Source organism: Balearica regulorum, chromosome 2 (genome assembly GCF_011004875.1).
Source record: "Balearica regulorum gibbericeps isolate bBalReg1 chromosome 2, bBalReg1.pri, whole genome shotgun sequence".
NCBI lineage: Eukaryota > Metazoa > Chordata > Aves > Gruiformes > Gruidae > Balearica > Balearica regulorum.
The window spans coordinates 3,353,949-3,375,054 of record NC_046185.1 but is presented as its reverse complement, the minus strand read 5'-3'; the positions used below and the strand labels follow the sequence as shown (position 1 = coordinate 3,375,054).

Genomic DNA, 21,106 nt, shown 5'->3' with positions numbered 1-21,106 from the left:
GAGTTGGGAGGGGACACAGCTGGGACAGCTGACCCCAACTGACCAAAGGGATATTCCATACCATATGATGTCATGCTCAGCATATAAAGCTGGGGGAAGAAGAAGGAAGAAGATGATGTTCAGAGTGATGGTATTTGTCTTCCCAAGTAATTGTTACATGCGATGGAGCCCTGCTTTCCTGGAGATTGCTGAACACCTGCCTGCCGATGGGCAGGGGGGAATGTTTTGCTTAGCTTGCATGCGTGGCTTTTGCTTTACCTATGTCCTGGTTTCAGCTGAGATAGAGTTAATTAAACTGTCTTTATCTCAACCCACACATTTTCTCACTTTTACCCTTCTGATTCTCTCCCCTATCCTGCTGGGGGGCAGTGAGTGAGCAGCTGTGTGGGCTTAGTTGCCAGCTGGGGTTAAACTACAACAGGTAGCTTTAGATTGGAGATAAGGATAAAATTTTTTACAGTGAGAATGGTGAGACACTGGAACAGCTTACCCAGAGAACTTGTGGATGTCCCATCATTGGAAGTGTTCAAGGTCAGATTTGACACGGCTTTAAACAACCTGATCCAGTGAAAGGTAAAGGTTGGACTAGATGATCCTTGAAGGTCGCCTCAAGCCCAAATCATTCTCTGATTCTATGATTTAGTATGAATATACTATTTTATAGGAACCTCATGGAATGGTATTTTTTTGAAATAGCATTTGCCATTATAACCAAGTCTATAATACACAGTAGGGGGGAGTATGTCTATGTCCAGTTGCCACGGGGAGATTTCATGCTTACTCTAAGCCAGACAGCTTCTATAGTTTCAGTAGAGAAATACTTCACCTGGGTCATTGGTGCCAAATGCATCTGCTGTGTAAGCTGGCTCATAGAAAGCTCCATCAGTCTGCCTCTGCACTGCATCATACTAATGAGGTAATCATTGAGCTTCTAATGAATGGGATTAGCAAATGGGCAAGGTTTGTTTGTTCTTGATCCCTTGTTCAAATGCAACTCAATGCTCTCAAAATATTTGCTTGCAATCAGCTACGAGATGGGTTCTTTTCAGCTCGTACTAACTAGATGAAAATCATTTTCATCGCTATAGGGTTTGCCAAATTTGATGATAGAGGCAGCCTGCAGTTTGTAGTGGCTATAAGTAGGGAGCTCTATTTCAGAAGTAAACTCTACGTAGTTAGGTAAAGCAGTAGGTATCATAATTTGTAATTTCATGCCAGTACTAAGCTTGATTGGAAAGAAGAGTATCTTCTACTAATTAGCTTTTCTTAATAGCAACTTTGGAATACTTAATATTACATATAATGATCCAGTTATGTAGATTTTGAAGCATAAATCTAGAGAAAAAACACCAGAAACTCTGAGTTCTGTTTCTTCACCAAACCTAACTGCATTGATTTAAGAAGTTTTACAGTTCTGACCCTGAATGAGCTTAAGCATCTGCAAGATTTCTCTGAGCATTTTTCTGCGCTCAACCTTTACTGAGGAAAGACTGTGTCAGCTTTTTGGAAAGGAAGCATGTAATTTAAACCAGTGAAGGTGAGAATCCAGTTTAGTATTTGTTATTCTTTTCTAAACCTTCACAGTAAACAAAAATACATAACATATAGAGCTAGCTGATTTTTTTTTTTTTTTATGGTGAGAAACATTTTTGTCAAAAGATGTAACTTTTCATGAAGAATAAAAACCATATCATTTTGTGAAATTCTCTTCAATACTTCCTATGACATTTTAATTAAAACCATTTTTGAAATGCTTTATTTACTGGAGGAAAACTGCATTTATAGTACATGACACATTTAAAGAATTTAAATGGCATTTTCAATCATGTTTTCAGCAGAAAATATTGTGGGTGAAAATGGAACAAAATCCCAAATGCTGATTGCATTGAAACCTATGAAATGAAATGTAATGCAAAATTTGACATTTTTCATGAGATGCCTTGCTTGATTTTTTTAACAGATTAAAGGTCTTTTCCTTTTAAAAAGTGGTAATACAGCTTAATGTTTATTTGTCCTGCTCTTTCACTAGTGTTTTTCATAAATAAATGTCATGTTCTATGCATACAATGGGATCAAATAAGCATCTAATTGATGTGTTTGTAAATGGCACATATAATTGTGAAATTGCTTAGCTCAGATCTGTCAGAGCAAATTCTAAAGCAGCAGTGCACAGTATAAGAATCTGAGCTAGATTATTTTTAAAATGTATGAAAACAACAACAAAAAAGAATCAAACAAAGCATGTTGACTTTCATGGTTTTAAATAAGCAGAAATCAAGATCAGGAGCATGTTAAAACCACAAACAATAATGATGAATTAACAGCTACGTATCTTACATCACTCAGTGTACCAAATCTGGAGACAAAGAAAAAGCATTCCCCAGATACAGAGGGGACGTAATTAAAATCTGTAACGTAAGGTAAAACATGTCTGCAATGAAGGGGGAAAAAAAAAAAACACAACAAAAAAGAAGAAGTATTCACAATTATACTAACACACAGTATAAAACTTAACTTTTCTTTCATACGATTAGTGTTTGTTTGCTATAGCAGTTTTAATACGATGTGATCAGTAAAGCAGACATCGATGTAGGGCCTGAAGATGAAATGCTTTGAGAATCCATTCCGCTTCACAGGGTGATCACAGGCTCTGCAAAAGCAAGAATAACTGATAAGTATTCACAGGATTCCCAGAGACATCCTGATGTAAAGCTGTTACTGATGGAAGGGTGGCTACTCAAGATGGTCCCAAAGTGCACAGTCAAGAATGAAGTAGACATGACCTTAGAAAAGTGTATTTTCACTGGTTCCAGTCTAAGGTTACTGTGGAAGTGGAAGGGGTGGGGAGGCTGAGAGTACAGATGAAACAAATTTATAAAGAAAATATGGTGTATAGCCTGCTGTAGCAAGGAAAAGAGCAGATACTGTGTTCTCTTCAATGCCAGCAGTTCCCATACATGGAGGATGGTGCATTTAGTTTTAAAAATACATTTTCCTGCGAAGTGGCCTAAGTATAGAAGCCAGAGTGTGATACTGATGCACTTTGCAGGAGAGAGAATATATATATATATAAAATTAATATATTATATATAAAACTATGTATTTTTATATATATATATCTAAGAAATATTAGTCTGGTTTCCATTTTGCCATGCAATGGAACCATTAGACAATTTCTCTTGATAGAAAGACTCACTATACCATATGTAGATGTCTAAAACATAAAATGTTTACACCATTCATGTACCGAGTTAATGGAAATAAAGAGACAGGTTTTGATGAAGGGGCATGTTTCTCTCCCATTACTATAAGAGAAGCCTCTTAGGAAAGGCATGAGCAGCAAGATAGCATCTCCAAGATAGACATCAGCACCATAGACATCTGAGGCTGGTTAGACAAATTGTATTTTTGCACTCACCATCCCATGAGGCAGGCCTGTGTGTTTGTAGCAAACGTCAGTATGAAAAATATAAGCAGGCTTTTGTAGTGTTTGCGTCTATTATACTTCCTTAATGAATATTGTTTGTATATATATGCTATGTAAGAAAATCTGGTTAAACTTGCTATCAAGGGAAAGGAAAAGGAATGGAAAAATAGTTTGTTATTAGTATTGAACCTATAACCAAGAACAACATTTTTCTTTTTCCTTTTTTATTTTTTTATTACAGGTGAAGAAAGCCTTAGAAACACTCTTTGTTTTAATTGTGTTTTACTGTAAACCAATAAGGTGTCAAAATAGACCAGAGATCAGACACCCCCCTCCCTCAAAGCAACAAAATACAAAACCACACATATATTGTTATTTATGCCAATTATTAAAATTGTTCATAATAAGACATCATTTAGGTAATCTTTTGAAATCAGATGTCTGTTGTGTGCTGTATATACAAAGCACAGAAGACAGTTCCTACCTTGCATTCACATAAACACCACACAAACCCAATAAAAACACTCTTCTTTAATGAGGAAGGGTATCCTTCTGAAGATTACATTCATCTCAGCTAATTTAAAGGTGTAAGTATCACCATCTGAGCATAATGGCTCCCAGGCTCCTATTATGGTAATTATAGATCTAATCAGTGCAGCCAATGGATTTTAAGGGTGGGGGTAATTTGAATAAAGACATCAACTTCAGAATGACCTAACACTGGCTGTTATTGAGTAGCATCAACTACAAAGGGATCTTCAGGATGACTTTCTCAGATGCAGTAAAGGTACACTGTCGACACCTAAATTTAGCTGCATAAATTCAGTAGTAGAAATCCTACAGAATTTGCTAGAGTTACTCAGACAAGCGGAAAGGCTCTGGAAAGGGGATGGACACCACAAATCATATAACCTTTCCATCCACCTTGGAACCATTCTCACTTTTGTGTTTGCTTAATATTTCACAATCTTTTTTTTTCAAAGAGGAAAGGCTGTAAGTGGAGGGAAAAGAAAACTACTTGAAAAGGAAGGAACATTTCTATAGTTACCAATCAACAATATGTTCACTGCCTGTGCAAATCACAGAATGGATGAGGTGGGAAGAGACCTCTGGACATCATCCAGTCCAACCACCAGGTCAGATCAGGGTCAGCTGAAGCAGGGTTATCAGGGCTGTGTCCAGTTGAATTTTGAATAGCTCCAAGGCTGGAGACTCCACAGCTTCTCTGGGCAACCTGCTTCCCTGTTTGGCCACTCTTACAGTAAAAAAAGCATTTTCTTATGTTTAAACAAAGTTTCATATATTTCAGGTTGCACCCATTGCCTCTTGTCCTGTCAGTGGAAACCACTGAGAAGAGCCTGGTTTTGTCCTCTTTATGGCCCCATCAAGTATTTATACAGATGGATAAGATCCTCCTGAGACTTCCCCAGGCTGCATTCCCAGCTCGCTCAGCCTCTCCTCATAGGTCAGATGCTCCCGTCCCTTAATCATCTCTGTGGCCCTTTGCTGGACTCACACCAGTACGTTCTTGTTTCTCTTTTGTCCTGTGGAGCCCAGCACTGGACTCCAGATGTTCCTCACCAGTGCTGAGTAGAGGGGAAGGATCACCTCCCTCGACCTGCTTGCAATGCTTTGCCTAAGCTGTGTGCGTTAGCATCACAGAAATGCCAACCGGTTGTCTGGATTTCTTCGTGCTGTCCTCAGTGCGGTCTCGTTCATGCCCAGCAATCAACGACTGCGTGATGCAAATGTGATTAATCAGTAAGTGACAAATTCAAGTCGATCACTAACAGATGCCTGTCTTAAATAAGCTGGCCATGCTGCTTTATGATCAGTGCGTGGAGGTGTGCATATATGCATGTGCATGCACATATATACGACTGAGGGAGAGAGCTTATGTGTAGGCACATCCCTGTGTACAGGAGAAAAAGAACACAGTCTAATCAGATCCTGTGGACTTTGGACAGGCTTTTTCTCCAAGGACTAGGATGAAGGGCACCATATGTTTGACATGAAAGCAAACCCTACTACCAGCACAGGCCATTACTCTTGGCAGGCTTTGCAGCTACTGGGGATTATGAATCTTGATTTGCAGGCAGGGAAAATATTCTACTTGCAAAAGCCATTTAAATTAGAAATAGATAATCTACAGACTTGGCTCTTGAGTGTAACAAGAGAGATTCTCCAGACACAATCTAAGCAAAAGATATACTGGGCCAACAAACCAACAAACTTAATATATGTTTCTTATTTAGTTGAGGATAAAAATGAGTTATTCTGAGTTATCGGAAAAGAGTTTGAGTTCTGTCATACTCTTAGGTTTTGATTAAAGGGGTTTTTTTACTATTTTCTGTAGTAATAGTTATGCTGAGTTTAGAAGTTATAGTCATGGACTATGCAGTCTTGCATTAGCTACTTTACAAATAGAGAATTAAATTGCAATCCCTAGGAAAAAAAAAAAAAAAAATTATGTTGGGGTAGATTTTTTTTTTTATATATATATATATCTGGGGAACTTTACCAGTAGAAATCTGTGTGACTTGAAGCTTTGTCTGTCCATATTTCAGTAAGTCATTTCTATTACCTTCATAGTCAGTTAAAGGAAATAGGAGTATTTATCTTGACTCTTTTTTTTTTTTTTTTTTTTTCATGCCTAAAGAGAGGGCAAGGAAGGAAAGGGCAAATGAAAGAAGACCCTGCTGCTATCAGGTTGCTAAAATTACTCTTCTTTGCAGGGTAACAGACCTCTTTACTGTGAACTGCAAAAATAGACTGTAAAGAGCTGCTCCAGTCATGTGGTAGCTCTAAGTTGCAATAGGAACCTGAGCTATGGATCCATCCTACAGCCCTCCTTCGCTTCAGAGAAACATCATTCATCCATTTGTGGTTTATGATGTAGACTCTGCTAATTTATTTAGTCTAGGCTGTTCTGCCCATGAATTAAAGAGCTAGCCTTGGGAAGATACATTCTCCAGAATAATAAACCTATTTGATCCTACCTGCTGTTGTTTCAAATCAAATGAGGTATCTGTCTGTCTTCTAAGTAAATGTGATGACACACATCAAACTGTTCTGATGATACAACTTTTGACTTTTTCAAATTTATACAGATTTAATGCTTTTTCATAGACATTAACCTCAATGAACTTCTCTGTTGGAGAAGGCTCATCTAGATAAATTGTAGTACATTATTAATAGTAGTTGACCATTATATACACAGAGAATTTTGGCCAGTTGAATGGTTCCTTGAACATGTGAAACAACAGCGTTCATTGCAAGCTGACCGAGATGACCAAAGGCCTATGAAATTATCAGGTGGAAGTCTGCATCACTGAAAGAGGAGAGCTCATCCAAAGCTCACTCAAATCTGTGCAAACTCTCTCATTGACTTTATCTAACTTTGCATCAGGCCCATTTGAAAGTTCTTACAGTTGCTCTGCAAAGTCACGGTCTGTAAACCCACACTGTTGAAGTAAGTCTGATGGATTGCCCAAAGGATGGAGAATATAGAGCAGAATGAAAAGATGGATTTTGGTACTGTGTACTGAAAACACAGACAGGGAAAAGCTTTTCAGAACTATTCATAACCACCTTTTCAACATGTCAAACTCATTCAGTGAGTGAGAACATGCCAGAGCTGGACCCTCAGAAAGGAAATGTTAGGTCCTCATCTCAATTTTGCCATTTTTGTTTAATTGATAGGGGATGGTTTTTTGTTTTGGAGTTTTGGGGATTTTTTTCAATCGTTGTTCCAGCTCATGTTCCAGGTTCTAATGAACCTGTTTTCAAGGCATAAATGTCTTTTGATGTTTTTGGACTGAGCTCTTCACATATGCAAATCTACACTGATTAAGCCCATGTCCTATCACAATATATTCTGTTTATCTGCTTTCTTCTGAAACTTTTGTATATTCTAGACCAGTTTCAGATGTAAATTGGAAAGTAGCTGCCAAATATGACAGAGCTGAAAACCTGCAACAGCATCTCATTCGTGATAGAGAATCTAAAGTCATCCGCAGGGCTGATAGTGGAGATAACATCTTGTAACATGAGAATCTAAGTTTTCTGTTTCTGAAAAGCCTCAAGAGAATGTTGAAGTGAAAGTAGGAAACCTCTGGTTGTTTACATATTTCTGCCTCTAGTCACTTGTAGTTGCTAATACTCTTTTTTTTTTCCTGACCAGAGAATGGAAATAAGCATGCAGAGCATGGTAGTTCTGAGAGGTACAGAAATCTCTCAGATTTTCCAGACATGTGTGGTGGCTTGACCTTGGTTGGATGGCAGGTGTCCACCAAGCTGTTCTATCACTCCCCCTCCTCAGATGAACAGGGGAGAGAAAATATAACAAAAGGCTCATGGGTCAAGATAAGGACAAAGATCACTCAGCAATTACTGTCACAGGCAAAACAGACTTGACTTGGGTAAATTAATTTAATTTATTACCAATCAAATCAGAGTAGGATAATGAGCAATAAAACTAAATCTTAAACACCTTCCCCCCACCCCTCTGTTCTTCCTGGGGTCAACTTCATTCCTGATTTCTCTACCTACTCTCCACCAATTGGCACAAGGAGATGGAGAATGGGGATTGGTTGTGGTCAATTGATCACATGTTGTCTCTGCTGCTCCTTCCTCCTTACACTCTTCCCCTGCTGCAGCATGGGGTCCCTCCCATGGGAGACAGTCCTTCACAAACTGCTCCAGCATGGGATCCTCTCTCCATGGGGCCACAGGTCCTGCCAGAAGCCTGCTCCAGCACAGGCTTCCCATGGTGTCACAGCCTCCTTTGGGCATGTACCTGCTCTGTTGTGGGATCCTCCACAGGCTGCAGGTGGATATCTGCTCCACCATCATCCTTTATGGTCTGCAGGGGGAGAGCCTGCCTCACCATGGTCTTCTCCCTGAGCTGCAGGGGAATGTCTGCTCTGGCGCCTGGAGCACCTCCTCCCACTCCCGACCTGGGTGTCTATAGAATTGTTCCACTCACATCTTCTTACTCCTCTCTCTGGCTGCAATTGCTCTTGGTTTCTATTTCCCCGTCTTAACTATGTTATCCCAGAGGTGCTACCGCTGTTACTGATGGGTTCGACCTTGGCCAGCGGCGGGTCCATCCTGGAGCCATCTGGCATTGGCTTTATCAGACATGGGGGAAGCTTCTGACAGCTTCTCACAGAAGCCATTCCTGTAGCCCCCTCACTACCAAAACCTTGCCATGCAAACCCAGTACAACATGGTAGATACACTTTGCTTATCTGTCAGGACTCAACAGATCACTAGCTTTGAGGATCAACGTCAAATTTACCCCTGCATTAATGACCTAATTCATTTGAACTGACTGTCTTCCACCTGTGATGTTGGGGAATGGTCTCTGAGGACCCATGTTTTCCCTTTCTGATTACCTTGATGATGGTTTCAACCTGGGTCTGATATAATTACTTTATTGTATACATAAATTCTTAATGATGCATTTTCAGGATAGGAAAAAAACCCAAACCAACAGACAAGGAAAAGAAGACAAAAGTCACAATATTAAGAAAATCTGTGGTGTTTCCTGCCTCTGAAGCTGAAGCTAATCAGATACCAGATTAGCCTGAGAATTGAATTACTGACATTGTGAACCTTCCAAACCTAAGTCTTTATCTGGGCCTCTGTTCAAAGGTACTATATGATGATGAGATTTTGCCTTCAGTAAAGCCTGTTTTTTCATCACAGTTATTCTTTTTTAAATAGTCCTTCCCACTAATTTTCTAGAGAAGTAAATGATACCCACTTTTTATTATAGAGATGTTAGACATTTCTCTAGTGCACAACTGTCCATAGCAGAAAAGCTGCGGTTCTTATTCAGTCACACTGGACGTTTCTGCTTATACTGGAATTTTAACAACAGCTTCTTAAAATAGGACAGACCTAATAACCCAAGAGTCTTCTGCCAGAAAAAATGAGATATCAGGGTGATGATATACTCCATGCAATATTGCTTCATATTCACTTAGTCATTTATTTCTCCTGTGCATTCTCTTAACTGCATCAATGGGGTCCAGCAACCACCTTTGATTCAACTTCACTGAAATAATTTCTTTTTCATTTTAGAAATATGCCCCAGTAGAAATCCTGATCCTTTGGAAGTTTAGAGGACTTCTGGCCCTGACATCAATGGCTTCTAACTTGGCAGCTGCAGATCGTTGGTAATATAGGAATTTCAGAAGCAAATGTTAATGCAAGTAAATGGACATCTTTCAGGGACCACCACAAGTACATAGGTGTATCTTATGGGTAGTACAGGTTGATCGTAAAGCAAAACTAAATCAAGAAATGAGATGATACAGGGGACAAAACAAAATCAAAAAACCTTCAAAACCCAGCAACAACAAATCCCAAGCCTATACTACAGGCACTGTTTGATGGTCTGAGACAGATGTAATCTCTGTAAGCCAACTCCTTGGGATCTACTACACTAAAAGACATCCCAACCATTTTCCATCTTCATGCTAGAAGATTGGCATGTACCTAGTAGGAATTTACCCCCATGCATTTCTATGTCTGAGCTGTAAAGATTTGTCTTAGCAATGCATTCCCTATCATCAGTGTCACAGCACATGGCAAAGTTTTAAAGAAACATGCAACTGAAAAGGTCATGTAGACCTATAAAAAAGGTCTGTAGCAGTGTCAGAATCTGCGCCTAGCAGCCAAAACTGCAGAGTATGACATAATTATGGCAGGAAATATAATAGGTGATATCACATTTCAGAACTGAATATCACTAGCTGAACTTTGGGGATCATGAGGAAATCCATTTCACAAAGATGGAATATCCAGGGCCTGGGAGGTGACATGTAATGAATGAGATGGGTAGAGGGGAAGGGGAAGCAGTAATTTTGCCCAACTTCTTAAAAACAAATATAGAACTTGCTATAGAACTAGCAAGACTATGTGCATAAGGATTTTTAAATTATCTGATGTTGAATATGTGCAACATCAGATAATGACATTGCAAGCTCAACTCTGATTAAATGGCAAGTGAATAGCAAATCTCAGCAGCATTGTCTTATCACATTATATCAAGGGGAAAATCTCCTATTTATGAATGAACTGAGCTCATTTTTTCCCTCATGGCACACTGTGCATGGCAGAGTTGTGTGTGATTGAAAAGCCATTACATAGTCTTTAAAATGACAATGTTTAATCCAAGACACCGTTCCTTTTCAACCTCCAGTAACTTATTATTTGAGTCACACAGTTGACGTAAGCTCTGAATGCACTTTGAGGTTATGTAAGATGTAAAACTTGGGTTCTGACAAGTTCTTCCAGTAAGTTCTGTCAGGAGTCCCCAGGAGCTACCTGAAGCACAAACTTACAAGCTAATGTCATTCACCAAGACTCAATGACATTTTACTAGCTTTCTCATTGGTGAGTTCTTTTGATCCATAGAGCTTCAACACCTCCAACTGTTTTTCTGTACCTCCTGCTTTTGATCATTAACGCTGACCTCACTACAGATGCTTCACCACTTCTTTATATATGGGTTGTCCCTATGTGTGTTGCTCCAGCCCATGGTCCACCAGACACCCACACAGTGCTACGGTAATGCACTGGTGAAAAGGTGAAAATGGTGAAAATGTAGGAAAAATGAAGATGTGTCCAAAGCTGACATATAGAAATAAGAAAACAAGCAATTCCATTCTCTGAACAAGGTGAGTTTAAAGGAAGAACTCCTTCATGCCTATACTAAAGCATGTCAGGAGAGAGAAGAAGCCAAAACCACTTAAAAATAAGGCCTTGCTTCTTCTCAAGGTCACAACTCACAGAAGCTGCTATCTCCGAAAAATGCGTACTCACTTTCTCTTCATACTATCTTTCTTGTAGAAGCATTGTCAAACTACTTCCCCCAAAAAATCCCTGTCATTTGAGATTTCCTTCATAACATTCCAATAACAAACTAAAAAACTTACCTGGAACCAGCTTCTTCAGAAGAGTGAAATGTGGAAAAGTGAGGCTCAAGGTGCAGAAGGGTTATGCCTTCATTTTGTTGCCTTGAAAAAAAGGGTTAAAATTGCCAGGAATGCGTGATACAAATCTAAGTGACACTGAACAGATGGCACTGAATGACCAAGAATATAGCATTGGTCTTTCTCCATCCATGAGCTCACTTTGCATTTTAAGCTGTATTAATTTTGCTCAGCTACAAGATGCAGACTTTTTCTCACATGCATCTATTTAAAAAAAAAAAAAAAAAAAGAACAATTTGGAGGGCTTTGGGAGTGGAGACAGTGTTAGGTTAATAGTGAGAAATCCTGTTTCTTGTGAGAATGAAAAGAACACAGCACAGAGATGCTAGATTTGCCAGCGTTTCAGGACAGGATGTTTCTCCCTGTTGCCACTTGGAACAAAAAGGTGAATGATTTTGTTCATCCTTTTGCAAGTGGTATGGTTGTCGGATAAAAGCCTCTAGCAGAGAACAGCAGGAACAGTACTCCAACTGCACCTCTTTAATCAGACTTCTACAGTAATGGAGGCAATTTGAAGACGTTATCTTAAAAGATAGAGGCACCACCACTTACACAGCCTATTTTCCTCCCTCTTACCTCACCTTCAGAGTGCTCCAAGGCAATCTGAACACTCATCTTTTTTTTTTTTTTTTCTTTTTAAATATGCTTTAACCCCTGTGTCCTCAGGTGCAAGTTAACATTTGAGCCAGACAATACACATCTCCATTCCCCAAACTTCATGGACAAGTGACTATAGTCTCACCTGCCTTGAAACAGGCCACATCTCTTTTGGTCTGTGCAGTCACTGCCTATCTTTCCCTAGAAAGACAGGGCTCCCAGACTCACATTTGACAACTGTTGTGTGGAGGGAGGAAGGAGAGAGAAAATCAACTTTGTGAATATCCTGAATTATTCTGGGAAGCACTCAGGGTAACACCAAAAAGGGAGACATAAAACACTGGCCAGATAAGACATCATGTGCTGGAGACTAATAGAGATTAGATAGCAGCCCTGACCAGTCATCAGTTTGCACCAATGTGGCAAATCTTATGTTCCTTTGGGAACATGCAGAATTACTGGCATTTGACTTTCAGCTTGGGTTAACTATCAGGAAGAAAAATGCTGACTCAGGTTAAAGTATGTCTGGTTGCAGGAAAAGACAATTTCAAGGAGATGGATGCTTAAACACTAGAGTATGTAGCCAAGGCTGCCTAGCGTGCAAATCACTCCGTACCCATTCAGCATATCATTACTATTTCACCGTCCCTGAGAATCTGCCAAGAGCCATGGGGAAATACCAGACTTTCACCTTGCAGCAGCATTTAACTACAGAGCAAGCAAATCAGAGCTGTAAAAGGTGACAGAAACCCTTAAATTCTCATTCACGTGTTAGTGGAAATAGAGCTGATAAACCCTAAAACAGCCCACAGAAGGCACACAACATGGCTGGCATTAAACTCCCATTATTTCAGCTAAGGGAGCAGGAACTGTACGCTCCATGTTCTGCTTAAAGGTAACCGGTGGAAGAATAACATGTTTTGTGCAGAACTAGAGAAAATGAGAGTTGAAAAGCTCACCCGTCAGGAAAAAAAACCCCACAACAGGAGACTGTGTACATTGCATAGCACTGTTGCTGTCTTTACACTGATGGATATTTCAGTGCAGCAGCCCTGTATATTTAAATGCAATAAGTACCTATCTCACAGTTATTTTTTTAATACTTTTTTTTCTTTTAAAAAGACTATTTAACTAGGAAGGGAACAGAACTGATTTTAGTCAATGAGGACAGAGATGGAATGGATAGAACTCCTAGTACTAGAATTAGAACTGCAACTTATAATGTTTTCATTAAGAACAGCACTGTAAATAAATTGCTGCACAGAGAACTAATTAAAAAAGAACTAATAAATTCCATAGTTGTAAATATAATGCTTTTTTTGCATCCATCTGAGCGCTAGCTGTTATTAACTCTGGGTAATGCTGGTTTTACATACATATGTTGCTGTTATTCATACAGATGGTGTCAAGGCTGAAGCACTGAATGGAAGTGTTCTTCACATGGTTTCTTCACTTATACTCCAGCAACAAGTACCAGATTAATGCAAAAGCTAATCTCATCAGAAAGGAGATATTTTAACAGACACCAGGGAGACTAAAGCAATTGGTCCCTGCATCAGAGCAAAGGCTTGTGGCAGGAAAACACAGATATGTCATGGAATGCACTCTGATATTTGTAGATAACTTTGATACGTCTTTTGGATACCTCCTCATTTGGTCCTTATTTAGCTGTTCATAAATGAGGGTAAAAATAACTGAGTTGACTTTCCCTTTGATATCTCCCACCATCCTTCTGGTGTAGGTGGGTGAAATATTCTGTCTATTGCAGGTTTGTCCCTTTTTCTACCACCCCAGGCAAGCATTCCCTGGAGATCTACGGATGAGATTCTTCTCATCCAAATGCAAATGCTCCAGATCAGCACAAGTCACTCTCGTTTCCCTTTAGAGAGTAGAGAGATACAACACTTCTGGAGGACAGTCCAGCTCACCTTTAGCTAATCTATTCAACATCTTAGAAAAATTGCCATTTAACATTTCTGCATCTATATATTAGTCTGAAAGGGAGCATCAGGTCACTAGTTCATGTTTAGTTGTTTAAACTTCAGTGAAATTAATCCCACTCTACTTGTTTTATATTTTACTTCTGGAAATAAATATTTTTGTATTATTTTATTCTGTTCACAAGTTTTAATGGTTTGTCTTGTATACTTTCTCTAGAAATAAGTCTTCAGTGATGAGACAGACTAGTGTTGCACCCACTAGTATAAGGAAAAAAAGCCTATCTTCATAAAAACATGTCCTGGAAATGATAACGCCTACTTTTTTTGTTGTTGGTGGTTTGGTTTTGGTTTTGTTGGTTTTTTTTTTCCTCCTTATGCACACACAAATTGTTCCCATTTTCATATGGAGACCAGATTATACTAATTTTCTTGGGCACTGTTATTGGAAATATGCTTAAGTGTGAACTCTCATGCTAGATCCTACTGACATATAACAGAAGCCTCATAAATTCTTTAGTTACCGCATGGATATGACTTCCATCTTGTTTTTCCCTTAATGTTCCTCATACACAGAAAAGCAACTCTCTCTGCTAATATGTATGTCCTCCTGCAATCCTCAGTAAAAAATTAAAAAAATAAAATAAAATCCACAGATTAAAGAGAAGAATGGAAAAAATATTTCAAAGAAAGATCTCTGAGTTACTAAGCAGACAATGGTGTCAGAAGTCCCTGAGCAGGAAATAATCAGAGGTTTGGAGAGTGCCTGAGGTAATATCCTATGTACATCATCTGTTATTACTCTTCCCTGGGTGTCTACTTATGGGTGCTGCTGGAGGCAGTAAATGGGTGAAACATTCCTTCTGTACCAGCAAGAGTGGGTGTCCTCGCATCCTCAAAATCAGCTCAGACAGATTTATCAGGGTGCTGCATCTATTCGACTCCTCTCTGCTTATTATCACTATCGTGAACAGCATCAATAAAGGGATTATGTAGGCTTCCAGAAGTGTCTTCATTTTCTCTTAAAAAGAAACAGAAGTTTGTTGGGGAGGGAAGATAATCATGAGTAGTCACTGAAGAGCCACACTGAAGAGTTATACATTATATATTCTGCATTGTGCCTTTGGTTCCATTTATATGAATGAAAATTATTAAGATTTTACTTACTCTTCAGCATGCAGTGTTATAAGGGATTACCAGACAAAAGAGGGGAGATGAACTATTTAAGGGCTCCAGGAGACACAGAGAGAACTTTTGGGTATCAAAGAAGCCTTTTTACAGCTAAAGTCTGTTAAACAAAAGGTAGAGGAAGAAAAAAGGGATCTCCATTTAGGTATTTTTAACAGATCTTCGATACCATCGTGACTGAGGTCTTTGACACGCTTAATATAAAAGTGAAAAACTAGTCTAGACAAAATACAAGAGAGTAAACTGTAGGGAATTACTATGAATCCATAGAATGGAAAGAGATTTTTTAATTATCTTTATGTCTCTAGAGTTATTTGAAAAGCAAACTAATTGAGGTATATACTGCACAGTCTTCTCCACCCAGCACAACGGAGATCTCTCAGACAATAACAATTAGCAATGAATTTTGGCACTTCCCACTGCCTTTCTCAGAATGATGTTACTGGATGTCATATTTAGTGTGACCGAGCAGAAGCCCACACATCCTCACATGCACCAAGCAGGGGGCGATCCTCTCTCCTCAGATACCAAAATTCACCCTTGACAAGAATGACAGCGGCATTGAAAAAAACAAGCAAAGAAATAATAAATCTGTACTAGTTATGGTCCGTTCTCTGCTTTGTTCTTGACCTGTAGTTGGAAGGACCAGATTAATCTCAAATTATGCTTTGCCAAGTCTCTCTTTAGAGGTCCTTTGCCTTCACTCCACTGGATTCTTACTTGTTTGGAGGCTGTAGATTTCTGCAGCATGACACCCCGGTCTGTCAGTTTAAGTGACATCTAAAAGCACACAATTCCTCTAGCTCTTTCCATCCCCCCTCAGCAATACTATATTGCAGCTGCATCTTGAAATAAACAACTCCTTCCTCCTCTGTAACAGATGGTGCTGTGTAACTCAGAGTACAAGCATATCTGTAGCAGCAGTAATGAAGTAGGAAAGCTGGGCAGACTGGGGTGGGAGGGATCATACACACTCAGGAGACCACTTTGCCCGTTATTCCCGACAGTGAAGATGAAGGAGATGTGAGTTATTATGAGAAGGATGGGAACACTCATTGATACATGTCAGGCTGTATTTTAGACCAGCTTCATCTTCTTATTTTTTTCTTTGCTGAGGAATAGTAAATATTTAAGAGGAAATGGTGATGCTACTTAAAAAGCACTTACCTAATTAAACCTTAAATGCAGAAATCTCTATTCACTTGGAGATGCACTCGGTGATGCTCACCACCTAAGGCTATACCTCAGCCATATGGCACTTTAATAGATACTAGCAGAGGGAGCCCTTTTTATATTTTAACAGATGGGTGCATGCTAGATACAGAGGTTGGAGCAGAGGGGAGAATGAAAGGAAATGTAATGAAAGGAAATGTAAGGAAAGAGAATCAAGAAAGACAAAGTTCAAAACATGAATTCTTATTGAACTCTTCCATTTCTGCTCAAAACAGCTGGAGGTCTTGTTTCTTTCTTAGACGGAACTTCTGTTGTTTCCAAATCCTTGGGCTCAGATTCGCTGATCACAAACCTTTTCACAGCAGAGTTACTGTGTGAGGTGCTGTCCTTACGGCAGAAATACCACTACTGATTTCAGAGTTTGCTCACCCAACCTATAGTTGCATGAGTTTAGGAGCAGGATTCAAGTTTTTAGAGAGTTTTTCCTGCTGTACCTTCCCCCCTCCAGGGTCATGCTCACACTGTATATTACAATCTCAACAAATTTGGGCTGTATCAAAAAATGGCTAGAAGACCATGTTTTAATGGCAGGAATTGCATTCCTGGAATAAGACTAACAGCCAGGGGGACCACAGGGTTAAACTAATATGGTTCCATTTACATTACAGTTGCTACATGGTTTAATGTTTTCCAAATTTGTTTGGATGGATGCCATTTACTCTTCTGGAGCAAGTGTCAAGGATCTAAGATGATCGTGGCTTTGGTGCCTGAGCCAAAAAACCTATCTTTGCCTTACAGTACTTCCATAATTACCATTCCTTTCACCATATGCATTTGTTTCCCACTTCTCAGGGTAAGTTTAATTTGTCTCAAAAGGCCTGTGGGAACTTTGTGGCAATCTTTTGCCCTCCGGGGATTGATAGGGACCTGTCTGTAGGGCAACGTGAAAGCACAGCATGCAGAGCCACTGGGTTTTGCACTCAACGAGGCATTTGGGGTTAGCAGCAGTGTGGCTGCACCGTCCAATGTAGCACTCTAGATAATTTGCTCTGCTGACATTACTGTACTGATTCTGGGACTTTATCACCCGGGGTTATGTACCTACAGTGGCTCAGATATCCTTGCTGCAAGAATACACAACATGTAAAGTATGCGATATGTGCTCTTGATAAAATACAGTGTGTATTATTTTGTCCTATAGAAACTGTTAATCCACAAGATGTATTAAAAATTTACTTAATCAGTGATTTTTTTACTATTTGTTCAACTTCTGATGTCCATCTGTGTACCATAAAAAACAATCATCTCCTGTGAATGTATTCTCAGAGCATTAATTCCTTTATTGAAAAACTCTCTTGTTATTTTAATCCTTCATCTGAATTCCTTGGGAAGAAAATTATAATTAACGTAGGCTTTTTTCATTATTATTCATTAATCTCTGCAACAGTTCAGTATTTTAAAAAGGCAAAGCTGTATGTTTCCAACAAAGCACAATTTTCATTTTGGGTTCTACTGAATTTTAACTCCAAGAACTAATAAAAGGAAATGTATTAAGATGTCTCTGTTTTTATTTCAAATTTTATTTCCCATACTATCTGTAGATTTATGTGAGATTTGAATGCCTGTGTGGGCAAATTAGATCTACTCATGGCTGTCACCTTGCAAGTCTTTTAATGGGCCCAGTAGGTCATGCTAGACATGTTATCAAATTACATCCTTAGATCATTATCAATTCTTATATTAAAATTGCCTTTTATCTAACACTTCAAAGATTTTTGACTGGAGCGGCTTCATTTATTTGTTTTGGTTTGTTTTATTTTATTTGTTTGTGTCAGTGACTAATCTAGAACATCTCTCCAAAAAACCCCACCCAAGCCCCAAACCAAAAAAACACAACCCCCAAAAAAACAAACCTGAAAGAGGGTAGAATTAGATTAGGAAGAAATTCTTCACTGTGAGGGTGGTGAGGCACTGGAACAGGTTGCCCAGAGAAGCTGTGGATGCCCCTGGGGAGGTTGGAACTAGATGATCTTTGAGGTCCCTTCCAACCCAAACTATCCTGATTCCATGATTCCAACATTCACAATTTTCCATAAGACTTGGTTACAACACCAGCTTCTGAAAAGCGTAGCGTTAATATGTCATAGCACATCTGACTACTGTTTTCTGCCTTCCTTCACCTCACTTGGGATCCATTACTTCACCTGAGATCTGACTTTGTTAATAACTGGAAAAATCGTTGCCTTCTCCAGGTAAAGGGAAATACTGAAATATAACATGCTGTTCACTGCTTCCAGAATTTCCAAAATAATTGATGATTGAAAGGCTGAGATTACATTGTGAATTTGCCCAATGACATAAGGTGCACTATTCTTTCAGTCATTTCCATGCATGGGATTTAGTTTCTGTGCCCCCACATGGAAATCAATGGCAGAAGGTATGTCCCTGTACGGCCTACCTGGCCAGTCATATTTTGATTAGGTTGTGCTCAATAATTGAGAAGAAATTGTCATGGATCAACTCTACAGAGGAGTAGGATATCCCTAAATCCAGCGTGGGACTGATGGAGCCAATAACATAATTTCAGCAATGCATTTGCTGTTTTCACAGAATTTTTTTCATGGATCTTTTCTAGCTTGTCCAACATCATACAACTGGAAAGAAAGAAGAATTTCCAACCTGAGATACAGAAAGCAGTGATGAACCCTCTGTTAGAAACGGGAAAGCAAACATTATTGCGGGAAGTGTCGTACCATCTTTGTGAGGCTGATTTTAATACTGCTGTAAATACAGAGGGTCTGGTTCTTACACTAGAAACATTTTACGCTTAATATAATTCAGTTTATGGTCCCTATGCACTGCAAGAGTGGTGTAAAATGGCATTAAAGTTAATGAGAATCAGGCCTAGGGATTCTAATATTTGCTTTCTACTGTGCTTGAAATTACTTTTGTTGTTTTATAGCAATGTTTAAAAGTCAGTACAGAGCCATTATAAATAAAAAATCCTGGGTCATACCCATCCATCCATCCATCCATCCATCCATCCATCCATCCATCCATCCAAGAGAAATGCAATGCAGCCATTGTTACAGTCTAAGCCTTGACTGAATTACAAGTAGGATTAATTTGCCCTTTTAAATTTAGATATCAATACAGTACTTTCTCTAAATTCATGTCTTTCAACCATTTCAAATCAGCAACACTTTATTCAAAGGCAAAAGTTTTCATAAGCCTCATTTTACATTTCTTCTGTGAGTAAAAAATGAATCGAGGATAACAATGATAAACCTAAATAATGTATCACGAATATGTTTCAAAATGCTGACAGATAATATTTGCCCTTGCATGGAAGAAATGCTTGGGGAAAACAGAAACAGAGATTTCCTTTACCTTCAACTGTAATAACCTTTTTAATGACTTGTGAGCCATCTGATTGTTTGTGATGAAAACTCCCTGTTTCTGCTTATGTAAAGATTTTATTTATTATTATTATTGTAGTATTTGGTTTTCTGTCTCCAAAATTGGTTGGAGCCCAAAGGAAAGTATTAAAAAAGAAGTCCCAAACTTCTGATATTTCCTCATTTCAGCACTTACACTATAACAAATATACAGATCTCCCAGGTACTCTCAGAGATGCATTTTGCAGAAGTATTATACTTCTATAAGGCTGGAGAGAAATATGACAGAAATCCAGTAATACAAATGCATTGAGACCATGCTGCTATTTGGAGGAGTGAAAGTCTGTATGACTATAAAAGAGTAGCTGCAACACATGCAGATACTCTTTGCATATATCATTGCATTTTCTCACTAAAAATGAACAGTTTTACATAGAGAAACAAAGCAAAACAAAACAAAACAAAACTACTTCAAGTATATTTACTACCATACATGTTTCAAAGGCTAAGAGCAGCAAATAAACCTTCAATTAATCAAGGGATTTGGAATATTTCTTGAAAATTGTGTTCAAAATTTAGCGTTACCTACCCTGAAAAACATATAATACAACCAACTAACATTCAAATGACATGGAAAAGGAGATGTACTAATCTTTATATTTACCTATATATTCTTACTTTTTGTTAATTTCTTATACATTTAAGGTTGCTGACTATATGACATAAAAATCCTGTTGAAGCAAAATTTTGTAACATGGAAGATTAATTTGGGATTACTGTAAATGTTAGAATATATGTCACATGGAAATGTCTACACAGCTCAGTGACAAAATTATATACTCTGGGGTTGAGGCATCTTCAATATAGTGCAAAAAGGACACATATGCTATTCCAATGAGAAAGAAAAGCCCATACCAAAAATATAGGCTGACCTCCAAAGCATAGTTCAGCAAATCATACAAAGGCTATAATATAAGCCCTTACATAAAACTGGAGTAGAACTTTAGGAAACTCAAGCAATTCTGATATACACTATTTATACAGTTTGAAATATTCAAAATACATCTGAATATAACTGTTTAGCTTGCACTACTTTTTGGATAGGCATTACAGAGGATGTTTTAAGAAAGGCCTTGAAGAAGAAAGGGGAAATAGACTTTCCTTCCTTTCCCCATCCAGGCATCAAGATGAAGAAAAATCTCTGCTGATGCTAATGAGCACTTCATGCCTTGAAACACAAAGATTGACAATTAAAATTTCTATTTAGAAGTTGGTGTACTTTTCTCCCCTCCAATATATGCTAATCAGCTCTGGAAACACATAACATGCTTGTGTAACTTGGTGGCTTCTCATTTTTCAAACGTCACAATCAGGACAAGA

The 21,106-nt window shown here is 38.6% G+C and overlaps 1 protein-coding gene across 8 annotated transcripts in view; it reads right to left on the bottom strand.

Moving 5' to 3' along the window:
- Positions 1-1,708: 1,708 nt before the first annotated feature.
- TSNARE1 (t-SNARE domain containing 1) overlaps positions 1,709-21,106 on the bottom strand; it is a 500,132-nt gene continuing 480,734 nt past the window's right edge. For all 8 annotated transcript variants that reach the window (XM_075743202.1, XM_075743206.1, XM_075743200.1 and 5 more), the window contains one exon: positions 1,709-2,650. The gene's annotated coding sequence lies outside the window, so the exon portion shown is untranslated. The remainder of the gene's footprint in view (positions 2,651-21,106) is intronic.